Below are 13,842 nucleotides of genomic sequence, written 5' to 3' on the forward strand. Positions count from 1 at the left end.
GAAGGTGGTTCTATTATAGTCCTGGACCCGCACGTGAGCAGGTGCCAGTTAGCGGTTAGGCGAGGTGGGTCGGTGGGCGGTGGTTCGGTGGGCGTTGGGTAATGCGTTCCGCCTCGCTTTGGTTTGGTTCGGTGAGGTGATGCGGCTGGGGTGGTTGGGGGTAGCTTCAGGTGGGGGGTGAGCGGTTGGTCTGCCAAAAGATAATGCCGTAGTTATAGTCTTAGGCCTGACTAGTCAGACTGTTAGCGCGTGCTGAAAAGTCGCTCTCGAGTGTTTTCACTTTCCATATGGTGTTGCACGTGCGCTCTGCTTGCCAAGTGCCACTTAAGCTAGAAAGAAAGGTGCGGCGGGGGAAAGGCCCGCAGATAGCCGGAGTATCGCCGCGCGTTATGGCCTTGAATTGGTGTTGGCTAGAGGAAACAACGGGGGAGGGGAGAAACACGGAGAAGACGTTCCATTGAGCCACTCAAAACGTTGGTTTTCTTAGCAATTTTTGCCCGTTTGTTTTTAGTTTACGTTGCTGTTGTCACCGTTTTGGCCGCATTTGCATGAAATTGAGTTGGGCAATTAAGTGCAGCGGGCATATTTGCATAGCCTGCTTTTTGGGGCTTTCACTGCCTGAATTATGCATGTGCGGCACATGTGCTCGAAACCGTAAAGGAAAGTGGCGCCGGCGTTGACATTTCGACAGCTGCGCGGCCGCAACGGGATCCGAAATTCGTTTGAGTGTAAGTACCAACTTCACTGGCCTCTTAAATACGTATTTTGTTTGTTTAATTTTCTGGTTATACCGACTTCTTGTTTGTGTTGTGTTTGGCTTGTTTTAATAATGTTATAAATTATTTAAGCTCATAGCACGTTGCAGCACCAACACCAGCGTAACTTCACGACTCTCCACGCGCTCTCTCACACACGAACACACGGACACAGAGACACGCACACCTAGGCGAAACGTGGCGTAGGACGCGATTTTGGCGTATGTCCTGATGCCGTAATTTTCGAGGCACAGGCTCGGGCGCTTAGAACAGATTTTTTAACATTACGCGACCCACACTAGGTGGTTAGGGTTTTGGCCTGCCAGCGAGCCCGCTTTCACGGTTTAAGGCTGCTATTTGGTAATTTTTTGGATTTATTTTGATATCTCGCAGCGTGCAGTGTGCAAACCGTGTTGATTTGTTCGCACCTTGGCCATTCGTTACTGAGCCAACACACAGCGAGAGAGTTCTCACACGGAGAGAGAAAGAGTGTGCGGATGAGAGAGAGAGAGTGGGAGAAAGCTGCGGGACTCGCTGCTTTCGCTCTCTGCTATGTGGTGAGTTCCCTTCAGCGGAGAGCGTGCGCACCATTTTGGCGCTAGGAATTCAAAAAGGGGGAACATTTCTGTAAACAAAGAAATAAAACAAATCTTACTAAATATGTGCGATGAGTTAAAACTTAATAATAACTAAGGTGCCCTAGTTTTAGGTCCACATCAAACCCATAGGGGAGCCGCCAATGACGTAGCCTTCACCACGGACAATTCATGCGCAACCCTAGTTCTCACACCTCCATTCTCTCTCCTTGCTCTCTTTCGCTCAGCTGTGTCCTGTCTGTTGCCTTTCGCATGGAAATCTGTTGCATGAGCGCAATTTGTTATCCTCTTTATCTCAGCTGAGTGTCGTCCAAGTGTCAGTAGTGCTTCTCGCTACATAAATTACTCCACGGCTTCTTGAGCAATACCATAACGGTAACGGCAAGAGCAACAATAGCAACAGCACTAAAATTGAGCATATAAAAACAATAAAATTTCGTAAGGCCAAATCCCCAAAGTAAAAGTACAAATGCAAAAACAAAGGCAAACACAAACACAAAGCTGGCCCATAACAAAAATAACAATCAAGCTAAAATAAGAAACACACTGTGTAAGCCTAAGCAGGGGGGGGAGCGTCAATGGGGGGACGTATGGAGGGGAATACCGGTTCGCTGGATTTACGTGACAGGACTGTTGCTCAGTCACCGCAGTTGTTGCTCTGGTTACACTGAACTATACAGAGTCAATTTCGATTTTTGCAGCCAGCATCATAAATTATTTATTTTAAAAAGAATTGAAAAAAAACTTCACTACATAAAAAAATTATATTTCCTAAAAAAAAACAGTGTAAAAATAAGAATAAAAGAACATGGTTCGAAAATTAACACACCTAACACTTTTATAATCAGTTAAAGGTCCAAAATAGAGACACTGGGTCATCGTTTTAAAAAGTAAGTCATATTAGGGATAGAATATAACTTACAAGCTGTCAGCAACAAAAAAGCACAATTTTAAACTTCTTAAGTTCTGGGGAATATACCATGACCATTGCTGTGCATACTTAATTAAATTTCTCAAGCTGTTTTATTGACTTTCCATATGAAATTGATTGAATTGAAACCAATTTTCCCATATGGTTCGAAGGTTTACTGCTTCCCAGGTTCCCACCTGGCTAGCAGCAGCATCATCAAACCGATCCTAACACATTCACCGCTGGAAGCCTCACTTTCCTTTTACAAATTGATTTCTTTATACTCCCAGCCGCTCACAGTGAAGGTCTTGCTTTATTAGAATAAGTAGAACTCCAACCAAACTTGGTTGGAAGAGATTTCTATGAGTACAGCGGCAATGAAGTTCTGATTTACCTATGGGGCGAATAGCTTCCGGCTTATAGATAGCATACTTTATTGAAAGCCAAAAATGATAGTGTTATTTAAGTTGACTAATTGAACCATGAAACTTTTAGTGAAATAAATGCATTTAAGGAAAAGCCTTTAGTTTTGTTATTAACGCAACAGAATAGCACACATTTCAAACTATGAAATTGTTATATTTCAATGGTTAAATTATTCTCCAATTCGCAAATGACTGGCGCTTGATCAAGGGTTTCTATTCACAAAATATTTTAAAATAACAAACTAAAAATGTACTGCAAACTTATATACCCCTCAATGAACTGCATTTTCCTGCATGCTTTTGACTCCCCAAAAAAGGGGAAACTTCAAACGAAATCGAGTTCAAACATTTTTCGAACTAAAATTACCCTAAAACTAAAACGAAGCACACACAAAAAATATTTGCCAATTAGAGCCCCGTGAGTGAAAGGTGAAAGCAATTTGTGGCCTCAAAGGTTAAGTGTTTGCCAAAGTCGAAGGGGGAAAGCAAAATGCAACAATCGAATTAATTGGCAGCCCGTATCGAACAATTGATGGCAAATGTAATTTCCAATATCATTAAGCTAGGTAAGCCAATTTAAGGCTACGGTAAAGAGAATGTGGTCCGTTTTTTCTAGCTCGCTTTGTGATAAAAATGAAGGGAGTTTAACCCCCTGCCTGCCGCAATTCAGAAACTTTGTCAACGTTTTTACCCCTAGCCAAAGTAAACTCAATTAACTTTTTGCCACTACAGTGCAACAATAAACAATTTTTTCACCTTCTGCCTGGGCCTGAGCGAGAATCGCAATTACGCAAGATAACAGTCAAGTGCAGATCTCCCCTCTTCCATTCATATATAAATGGCTTAGAAAATGTAAACTGTAAAGTAGAATGGTCGTTGTATTTGTCATGGCGGTCTGTGGCCCTAGCCAGAGTCACGGCCAGAGCTAGCCGACATTAACCAAGATTTGTTGCCGCTTATGGTGAGGCGTTTGTCAGGGCTTCTTGCTGCTTCTTTTAATTAAAAAAGTTCAAGTCGGATGCAATTAGCGGGAGCAGGGGCAAAACTGCAAGGCGACTCCTAAATTATGAGTGTTGTGTTTAAGTGAGAGTCTAAGCAAATGTTGGCAGAAAATTACTTCGGAAACTGGACGCCATTTTATTTTTTGCTACGAAGTTCCCATTACACACATCACAATAAGCAAAAATATTTGCAATATGTTTTGTTCAAATTTCAGCCGTGCCCCCATTTAAAATTGATGATGATAGCACATCTCAGACTTTCATAACAAATTAAGATGATCCGTAAGTTAGTCCAAAAGCACCTAAGCTACAATGAAAGTGACTAATTTGTTGCATGGTGTAAATAGTTGATAGACTTAGCAGGGACGAACATATTCAAATTGCAGCACTCAGAGATTGTAGTTGACTCCGTGTCCTTTGTTCTAGTATGTAAAAAAGGGATAAATGCCATCAAGGATGAGCTCACAAACACACGCGTGTACCCACACTCCCGAAGAGGAAGACATTCTGAGTCTCACAACGTGGTCCGTTAAAATATGCAAAGCAAAGGAGCACGCATAAGACAGGGAACGGCGTAAGAGAGATATACTGGGACTCGAGAGCCAACACCTATGCATAAATAATGAAAACACACACGGGGAAACGCTCGTCCACGTGCACCCACTCCCACACCCACTCCAGCCGAGATCCGGATGCAATGTTTGCTGCTGACGGCTTACATGTTAAAAGCGTCAGTATAATAGCCAAAGTAATGGCAAAAGTGCAATTGTGAGTTCAAGTAAATAAAAACTATTCAAATATGCAAAACACAATGCAAAATGAAGAGCACGGAGTATAGCCGGGGGCCCTGGTGAATGTGTATGTATCTCAAGTGCATAAATTTGCTTGTTAAATCCTGATTGATACTTCATCCTGGGATAGTAGTCCTTGCTCCGTTGAGGCTCCTTTTCAGCAGCTATGGATGGAAATAGTGAAGGCATAGCGGAGGGACGAAAAATACCCAGCTATTGCCGTCATATTTTACCCAAAGCGGAAGTCGAGCGTCACTGTGCACGGAACTTGTTGTCCTTTGGGCCTGAACAGTCAGCGATTTGAGCTTTGCTCATTTCGTCCGGGGAGCGACCACTATTTCAAGTTGGTTGAAAAAGGTTATGCCGGAATACTGTTTGCATTTATGGAATACGTGTTTCTTTAGTATTTTAATGACGACTTACAGTGGTCGGCATAAGTATTTTGACAAAACAAAAGTTAAATATACTCATAATTTGAACTTACTTCTTGTAAACTTTGGCATAAATGGAAAGGTAATTTAAATGCCATTTGAATGATACAATACATTTCTTAACCCATTCAGTACTTATTGAAAAGGACGAATTTGTGTAAACATCTACTTTTAAACTTTTTTCCTCGACTTGAAAACTTAAATTTTTTGATGCAACAAGTTTCTTCAAACAAAAATAATAGTAACTGCAAAAATAATTTTTCAAAAATCATTTTGCTTATATTTTTTATGATTTTTTGAAGGTGACAATGTCGGAAAAAATTTGTATGAAAAAGAGAAAAATATGGCTCAAATGCATGTTTTTAAGCCTTTTCAAAAAATCATAAAAAATATAAGAAAAATGATTTTTGAAAAATTCTTTTTGCAGTTACTATTATTTTTGTTTGAAGAAACTTTTTGCATCAAAAAATTTAAATTTTCAAGTCGAAGAAAAAAGTTTTAAAAAAATATTTAAAAGTTGATTTACACAAATTCGTCCTTTTCAATAAATACTGAATGGGTTAAGAAATGTATTGTATTATTCAAACGGCATTTAAATTACCTTTCCATTGGTGCCTATAGTTTACAAGAAGTAAATTCAAGTTATGCGTATATTTAACTTTTGTTTTGTCAAAATACATATGCCGACCAGTGTACATGGTGGACTAATTAATTTCTAAACATATTTCAAACCTAAAAAACGTACTTCAAAATTAATAGCGAGAAATTATAAAAGCTTAATGAACTAATTATCCCCTAAGGAAAATTGACTTTTTATTCATCTTAACAGTTAATATAATTTAATAATTAATTCTATAAATGCAGTCACTTTTTTTTTGGAATGTTATGGTATTAAATGGCTAGAGCTTAAATAGCTTTAAGATTTTAGGGCCGAGGCAAAGGCATCACTTTGACTGCCATCGACGGACATGAGGCTAACTCTGGAAAAAACGAACTCCCAACCGCGTGACATTTGGGTTGACACATGGGAAACAAAGCAACAAAGATGGTTCCAGGTAAAAATTGATTAATTTTTCTAGCGCCCTTGAAGGCTTTGACAAAGCAACGAGGAAATTGAAACAGAAACTGAAGCTGCAGTTGACAGCGATGTTCATGGAGGGGATTGGAAGCTGCAATAATTCTGCTGTATTCTTAGGCACTCGCTGCCCAAAGCAGCTTAATGGCTCGAACAGCAACGCCTGAGCATCAAAGACACCGTTGTAGAGTACAAAAATCGATGAAAATCGTTCACACCCCCTCACGTGAAAATGGGAGGAAGGTGCATATTTGGAGAGAGGGTGAATGAAAATAGTCGGCCTTAAAAAGCCACTATCGATGCTGCTCTCTTGTTTTTGGTAAGGTTGGCGGTTTTTGGCGAGGCGGTGATAGGCATCATGCAATGATTATAAAGCAACATCAGTGCGGTAAAAAACCAGGCGTAACATCTATGCATGCGTTCTTGTGTAATGTGTGTTTTTTGGTTTTTGCTTGTGCCTGTATTGGCACTTTCGCTGAAGCGCTTCAATTGAACTTTATTGACACACAAGAGGCAAAATTGAAAAATTCTGCACCACCAACAATTTCATATATCCTCATGATTACGACCTGCAAGCAAGCAGTTCCCCTATCTCTTGTATAGCTTTTACACTTCGCACCCTTTCTGAGACTATATCCTTAAGTTTGTCAGATTCGTAAATTTAAACATGTTATATAAAAACACACCTCAATTCGACTAAAAGCAATTATAGAAGTTTAGTATTAAGAAAAATTAAGGTACCTATTAATTTTAATAAATGTATTCGTATTTGCTTTCAAAATTTATGTGTGTTGTTTTATGTTTTTATACAGTAAGATAACAACCCCTTAAAATCATTAATCATTGATTTTTAGATGTTTTTAGGGTGTTAAAAAAGTAGACTTTAACAAAAAAGTTCAATTTTTTAAGAGCATCACACCTTTTGGGACTCATCATTGTCGCTATTGTAGTCGTTCTTCCCTTTCGCAGGCAATTTCCCCCGCGGTGGTATCCTGACGAGCGGAGCCGCTCAAAGGAGCGCTTTGTGCGTGGCCGGGTGGGCGTGTATTAGGACTCGCATTCAATAGTTGGCGAGGACTTCGTTTTTATGTGTTATTGCATATTTCTGCTTTATAATGCAGGCTTGTGCCAGACCTTGTACGGGTCACGCCCCGTAAGCCCACCAACGCCCCCGCTTATTATTGCCCGTTGAACCATAATGGGTTAATGGCAAATTGAAACGCGATTGAAAGGGGACTGAAGATGCTGCACACTTCACTTCGTGAGTCGCGTATGAAATTCGTAATTGAATTAAATTTAATGGCATATTTCAAATGCCTTTTGAGGTGGGCGTGGCACTCAACACATGTGAAAACATTTTCCTGCTGGTCTTTTGTCAGTGCTGTTAATTTGCTTGGAGTGCGTGGCCTGCACGAGAGTGCCGTAAAGTGCGATAAAATTCAATTTTATTGTAGAGTACCAAGGTGTCACGCAACTCGGCGGATATACACCGTTTTTGAAATTTCGCGGATTAACATTTATGTAATCTTGTTGGAAATTGTCAATTATGTTACTACTTTAAAGTCCACTGCCAAAGTGCCAAAGTAACATAGCAGTTGGCTATGTTATGGCAGTTCTCTCAGTCGTATATATATTTTTTTCATCTTGATTTTTTAGGTTCCGAAACTTTTCGATGCCAAGGTGCTTAACATCCCAACCCAAACTCGAACTTGAAAGTTTCTTTCCATTATTTTCTCTGTGCATAATTGGAATAATATTTGATTAAAAACATTTTATTTCAATTAGACAAAATGGCAGAGCAGAGCAGAAGCAAACTAAACACGCAGTGTACACTTGCCGGAGGCTCATTGTCCAACCGGAGCAACTGGAGAAACTCAGGCAGAAACAGAGGCCAGATCCAGGACCAGAAGCAGCTGGTCTGTTCGCTGGAGCTGAAGACGGAGCTGTGCAACTGTTACCCAGAAGCTGTTTAAAAATTAATGAAAGAGAAAAAACTTAGAAAAACAATGCGGGAAAAAGGACAATTAGCTGAGCAGTAGAATAAAGTTAAGCATTTAATGAAACCCAGACAAGCGTGAAATGATGAAATAATATCGCAAATAAGGCATGGGTAATTAAACAACTTCAGAAAAAAAGCGTTTATACCATCTCCTTAAAGTCAATTGAAAACTGCTTTCCACTCTAAGGGACTAAAGTTATCTTACAATTGATATATTAAGTGTCTTTTTTGAACTCAAAAAAAGTCTTATATTTTACAATGTGCGCATATAATAATCACAATACACTCCTGAACTACAGGACCGCCGGGTAAAAAACCGAATTGAATGAAAGACTCATTAAGTCTACCTGATGCTCGTGCTTTTGTTGACGTTGTTGCTTTGGCAAAAGTTGGCCAAGTAAATTGCCTCAATCATTTACCACAATTTGAAAAGGAGCTGAGCGGATCTGGGCCATGATAAAAGTTTCAAGCACCCTCCAATGCCGATATAATTGTCTGTGTTAATTGAAAAAGTTGCTACTGCTGATGCAGCTGTTGCTGCTGCTTAATTTGCATTAGTTTTCAAGTGGAACTGTGATTGGACTCTCAAAGTGTCCTGTTTGGTAAGCACAAGCGAGTGCACACGAAGACAGCTGAATCACATTTGCCAGAATCCACTTGAAACATATCTAATCCCTGCATTGCCCTTCAAGCTGAACTCGACCGAAAGGACAGGACAGCAGTCCTTTGTATTTACCCATTGTTGTGTTGATTATTGGTTTTGCCGTATTAGTTGCCATTATGCATGTCCATAATATGCAATTAATTAATGTTCAATGCAAATTACAGTCTGCAATCTGCCGGGCTGCAACATCAATCAGTTTGAATGGAACCCATGCCCCAGCATCGGCTCGATAATCAAGAAAACAAATTCCAAATGGAAAGTCTTACGTCTTAAGCAGCTGTTCAAAACTCTGCATAAATTATAATTGAATTAGCAGACGCAATTGAATCGATTTGATGCGAAAACTCATTGATTTACAAATCCTTTTTCAGGGTGATGGGTCTCGAGCGAAACAAAATTAATCTACGCATATGCAATATGCAAAAGGCTTTAAGCAGATTTCCACCCCGAGTCCAAATCAATTTGATGCCTGAGTGGCTTCAATGGTCGCATCAAAATATTTCTTAAGGTCACATTATGGAATACTTAATTAATTGAAACTTTTGATTTGTTATCCGCGCAGACGAACTACACTGAAGAGATATTTATATCAACTTTGCTTCTGGATTTGCATACAATTAAATAAAAGCTTCGCCATAACAAGCAGGTTTGTGTCATATTTCTTAGTGATAAGAAAAATTTAATTGTCTAAAAGAGGTTCATTTCACTAATGCAAAAACTGATTTGGCAGCTTCAAAGGGAAGGTATACAAAAATTATCCTTGCAAAGTTTTTTGACTTGAAACAATAAGCCACTTATTATTTGAGGTTGCCACAAGCAACACAAAAACCCTAAGGCGCCATATGAGGAGCATAATGATGCAGCAGCAATCTGCCTTTCCTTGGACTAGATAAACACCCCGTCCTTAGCTTTATTATTAAGTATTCTTGAGTTAATTTTGTTGGATCTCAGCTAAACTACACAAAAAATGTTTCAGGGGAGGAAGCGAGGAAAAAAATTTAAACGCGACCTCCCTGCCACATCAGCCGTGTAAAACTTTTGACTACCCTTCTCCTCCCCTCTTAAACTTGTTGTAAGTTTTGCGTACAACTTTTTTGCACCACCCCCCGGCACACACTGACCCCCCTTCACCACACCCCACTTGTTTTCGCAAGCAACAAAAATTATATAAACGACGTCGACTAGAATTGAACGCCTTCGGTTATTTGCGCGAAGTTTAATGGAATTTTCAACAGTTTTTGCAACAGTGATTTGCCAGCCGCAGAGAGCACAACACAGATCTCGCAGCATAAGCAACCCCCACCCCCAGTACCCCTTTATCATATGTTTGTTTGCTGGTGTGTGCGGGGTCCCCTGCCTTGCGTATACATACATAGATGAAGTTTTAAAACTTTGTTTGTGCGGCCGCCAGTTTTGTAATTGACATTTGTTTGGCAGTTGACGGGAAACAGGAACTTCCCAATCCTGACTGTCCCTTACCTGGAGATGAAGCCCTTTCAAAGCGCACTCAGCCGCTTTACTTTGCATTCATGTGAGCCTACCCTGAAAGCAAGAGCAACTAATTTATGATACATTTACTCAAACCATTTTGGGTTTTTATCATGATAATAGGGCTGTCAGCAATTTGAGAGAGTTTAATCTAACCACTAATATCCTCCTGTTCGGCGGAATCCCTTATCAAATATAGGTTTTCTGGGAAATATCTACTAGCCTTCTGAATTGTATTATAGATCGTGTGTACCACGATTTCTGGAAATTGCTTATCAACAAGAATCTATAAAACATGCATTGCTATCAACCTTATCAGTCATTAAGTACACGATGGATCGCCTGGTGGGCAAACTCCCCGAAAGCAACGCCTATGACTGAGTCATCCTTGTTCTTTATAAGATTAAAAAGCTTTGTCGTGATATAAGCACGCTTCCATCGATTCAATTGATATGCAATCGATCAAATAACTGGCAAGCGCCACCGAAAGATACGAGTTCCCCTATAAAAGGCTTACTCCTCGATCGCAGAATATTCACTATCATATCGGCGTTCAGCTCACAACAATCGATTGAAATGGTTTCCTCCTTCCACCTGCTGATTGTCGCCCTTCTGGGTCTTACCGTTAGTGCCACTCCTGTGGTGCAGCAGGCGGGCAGCGCACAGTTTACCCCGGCGGTGACCCGCTTCCTGAAGGCTTTTAAGAGCATCATGCCCTGTGGCTACGGAGACATTCCCGTCCTGGCCCCCATCGAAAATCCCTTCTACGAATTCGACTACGTCAGCGATGACTACACCGTTGTGGGCAACGTGACGAACATCCGAATCCAGGGTCTGGACAGCTTCCAGGTTCTGAGTGCCAGCGACTACGGCAAAACAGGGGAGGCCGCCTATGATGTGCTCTTCCCCAAGATCCAAGTGCTTGGCTTTGCGGAAATTGATGGTTTCATCAACATCGGCGGCTTTAAGTTGCCAATCCGGCAAAATGATGTGATCAACGAGGCTCTTTTTGACCTGCGCTTCGTGGGAAGCTACAGCTTTGCCAACAGTCTAGCCAACTCGTCAGGCTTGCGCATAGTGGACTTCAAGCAAACCATCTATCTGGCTGGCGTGGAATTGGATAACTGGAACACTCTATGGAACATCTCCACCAACAACTTCTGGAACCGTTGGATGAAGACACTGTTGCCACTAGCTCTCGAGGAGATTCAACCCAACATCACAAACTTCTTGTACCAGAACTTCTTCGTTCCGAAGATCAACGATCTTTTGGCCAACGTTAACATGTCAGAGATGGTGAGCTTCTTCCAGACTCAGGCTCAACTCTGGGAGAATTCGAACTGCCAGGCTTAGGCGCCTCCATTTATGTATAATAAATAGCAAGCAAATCAACTAAACTTGTTACATTTTTGGGTGCAATAGAAAAACGGAAACTTGGCTGTCAGAAAGTGAAGCTGGTTAATAACACATACATAGCTGTCACGCAATAACCAAACTATGGGTCCCAAAATCAATCTTACTTGGTGTAGAAAGAATGCTAATGTGTTTGCCTTGAAACTTTTTTTAACTCTTCTTAAAACATAAATATGTCAAAAGGTGTCCAAAACATGGTTTAAGCATTCGTTGCTGTTTCATATTCAGGAGTGAATTAAAATGTCAAAATGCTCACAATTTCAGCCAGCTCTTGAAATGCGAACTCAAAGACTGAGCGAAAATACATGTCCCATTTTTCTTTATTTTAATGAACTAAATTAGCATAAAATGCCAGTGACAGGTATTCTTCTTGCCTCCTTCTCCCTGATGCCCATTTAATTTGTCAAAAATAATGACAAGGTTTCAGCAGGCACTTTAGGGATTTACACAAACAAAAAATTATTATCCAAAAAAGGTCAGCCAGAACTAGCTTTTACTTTGAAGTTTTCGATGTTACTAGGCCACACTCACTCTCACAAAATATTTGGAAGATATGGGGCATTTTTAATTCGTACTGAGTAGCCGAGGGGTGTATGAGTGGACTGGGAGATAACTTAAAAGTCATGATGGGTATTAAACGTCCAACCCTTCATGCACACAAACGCCATATACATACAGGCCCCCAGCTAAATATGTTCGCATTCGGTTGGGTCGACAAACCCTTATCAAAATATTTATATGACTTCACATATGCTAAACGCAGAAACTGTTTGAAAAGAGCTCCCGAACCCCCGAATGGACCAACCACCGCTTATATATGAAAAAATGCTTAATGGCCTGTAATCTGCTTAAAACTTGGACCCGAGTTCAATTTGCCAAATGGCAGCCACGAACAGAACAGAAAAGAACAAGGGGCAGGGGGATTTTAAGCTGCCCATCATATGATTCGGTTACATTGTGTGGAATGCCGACTTTTTTCGGTGCTTCTTTTTTTAATTTATGATCTCTGCACGATGAAAAAGGCATGGGCTCTTATATAATTTTACTTTTAATTAATGCCCATACACACATCAATCTCAGTGGGTTTCAGCACAAGAAATGGTTCACTTTGCACTTTAAATATAAAAAACATCTGAGAAAAAATAAGCAAAAAGGGTTCACATCCTGACTCGGACCCAGAATTCAATTTTGCGTTATTTGTGCCTTGTTGCTGGGTGAGTCCTGGTCCCTGTTTCGTGCTGTCGTGCCCCTCCCTCAGAGGATGATTTCCTTCGTAAATTGAATGTTTCATATGCTAACTAATCTGGCTACGAAGTAAAAATGTGGCAAAAACGTTAGCTTGGCGGGTTAAAATTGATTACATCCATTTCTTATGATGAAAATTAATTGGGACATTAACTTGTTTTGTACACTTGATAGAGTATTCAGAAGGAGTAAGCTATAATTCATTTCAATACATTAATTATGTCTGATTGCGGAACATTTGTTTGGTAAAAAGGAATTCATAGGAAATAACTGTTAGGCTTGTAACATTTCATTTAGTCGTTTGGTGCGCCTTGCTAAATTAAAGCATAATGCCATTCATAATCAAACATTTGCTAGTCTTGCATTATTATGCCCGCTAAAAAATGTATCCGAACATTCCAAACCGATGTAATCAGAACCAAACAGCAAGAAGAGTATGTTAACTAGACCTTCATACAGCAAGGACAACGGAGGGGTCTGACAGGGAAGGAACGTTGAGAGGAAGTACCACAATGTACACATAATAACTTCAATGCCAGCGGAAGACAACTGTTGAGGGACACCGAAGCACATTCATTACTAAGCCACAAACGCTGCCACAACCGTTGCCAATATCGACATTGACGGCACTGGATTCGGTGGGCCCAAGCATTGCAGGAGTTGCAGTTAAGGAACTGTGAAACTTGAGAAACTAGTCCTATTGTTCGCACAAGAATATGATACTCGGAACCAAACAGCAGCAAAGGAAATCTAATACAAGTAGACAATTGGATATAAAATACCTTACATGCTTAATGCCCTGCATTTTATATGAATTATTACAAAACTAACGAAGATTATTTCTGACACTTTGTAAACAACCTTACATCGCACTCTACTTCACAAGCTTCATTAGAATTTGTATTACGCTAAGTTAGCAATCTTCTGTGGTGATGACCCTTTGGTAGCTCCAAGGTGAAACATGCATGTACGCAGAGGCTGTTTTGCTTCCGATGTTGTGAGTTGGCACTGAGTCGATAAAAAATTAAAAAGTTTGCTAAAAACTGCTG

The 13,842-nt window shown here is 40.3% G+C and overlaps 1 protein-coding gene across 1 annotated transcript in view; it reads left to right on the forward strand.

Annotated features, from left to right (window-relative positions):
- Nucleotides 1-708: 708 nt before the first annotated feature.
- LOC119560357 (CCR4-NOT transcription complex subunit 9) overlaps nucleotides 709-13,842 on the forward strand; it is a 30,575-nt gene continuing 17,441 nt past the window's right edge. The window contains exon 1 of the mRNA XM_037873773.1: nucleotides 709-728. The gene's annotated coding sequence lies outside the window, so the exon portion shown is untranslated. The remainder of the gene's footprint in view (nucleotides 729-13,842) is intronic.

This window comes from Drosophila subpulchrella, chromosome 3R (assembly GCF_014743375.2).
Source record: "Drosophila subpulchrella strain 33 F10 #4 breed RU33 chromosome 3R, RU_Dsub_v1.1 Primary Assembly, whole genome shotgun sequence".
Lineage (NCBI taxonomy): Eukaryota > Metazoa > Arthropoda > Insecta > Diptera > Drosophilidae > Drosophila > Drosophila subpulchrella.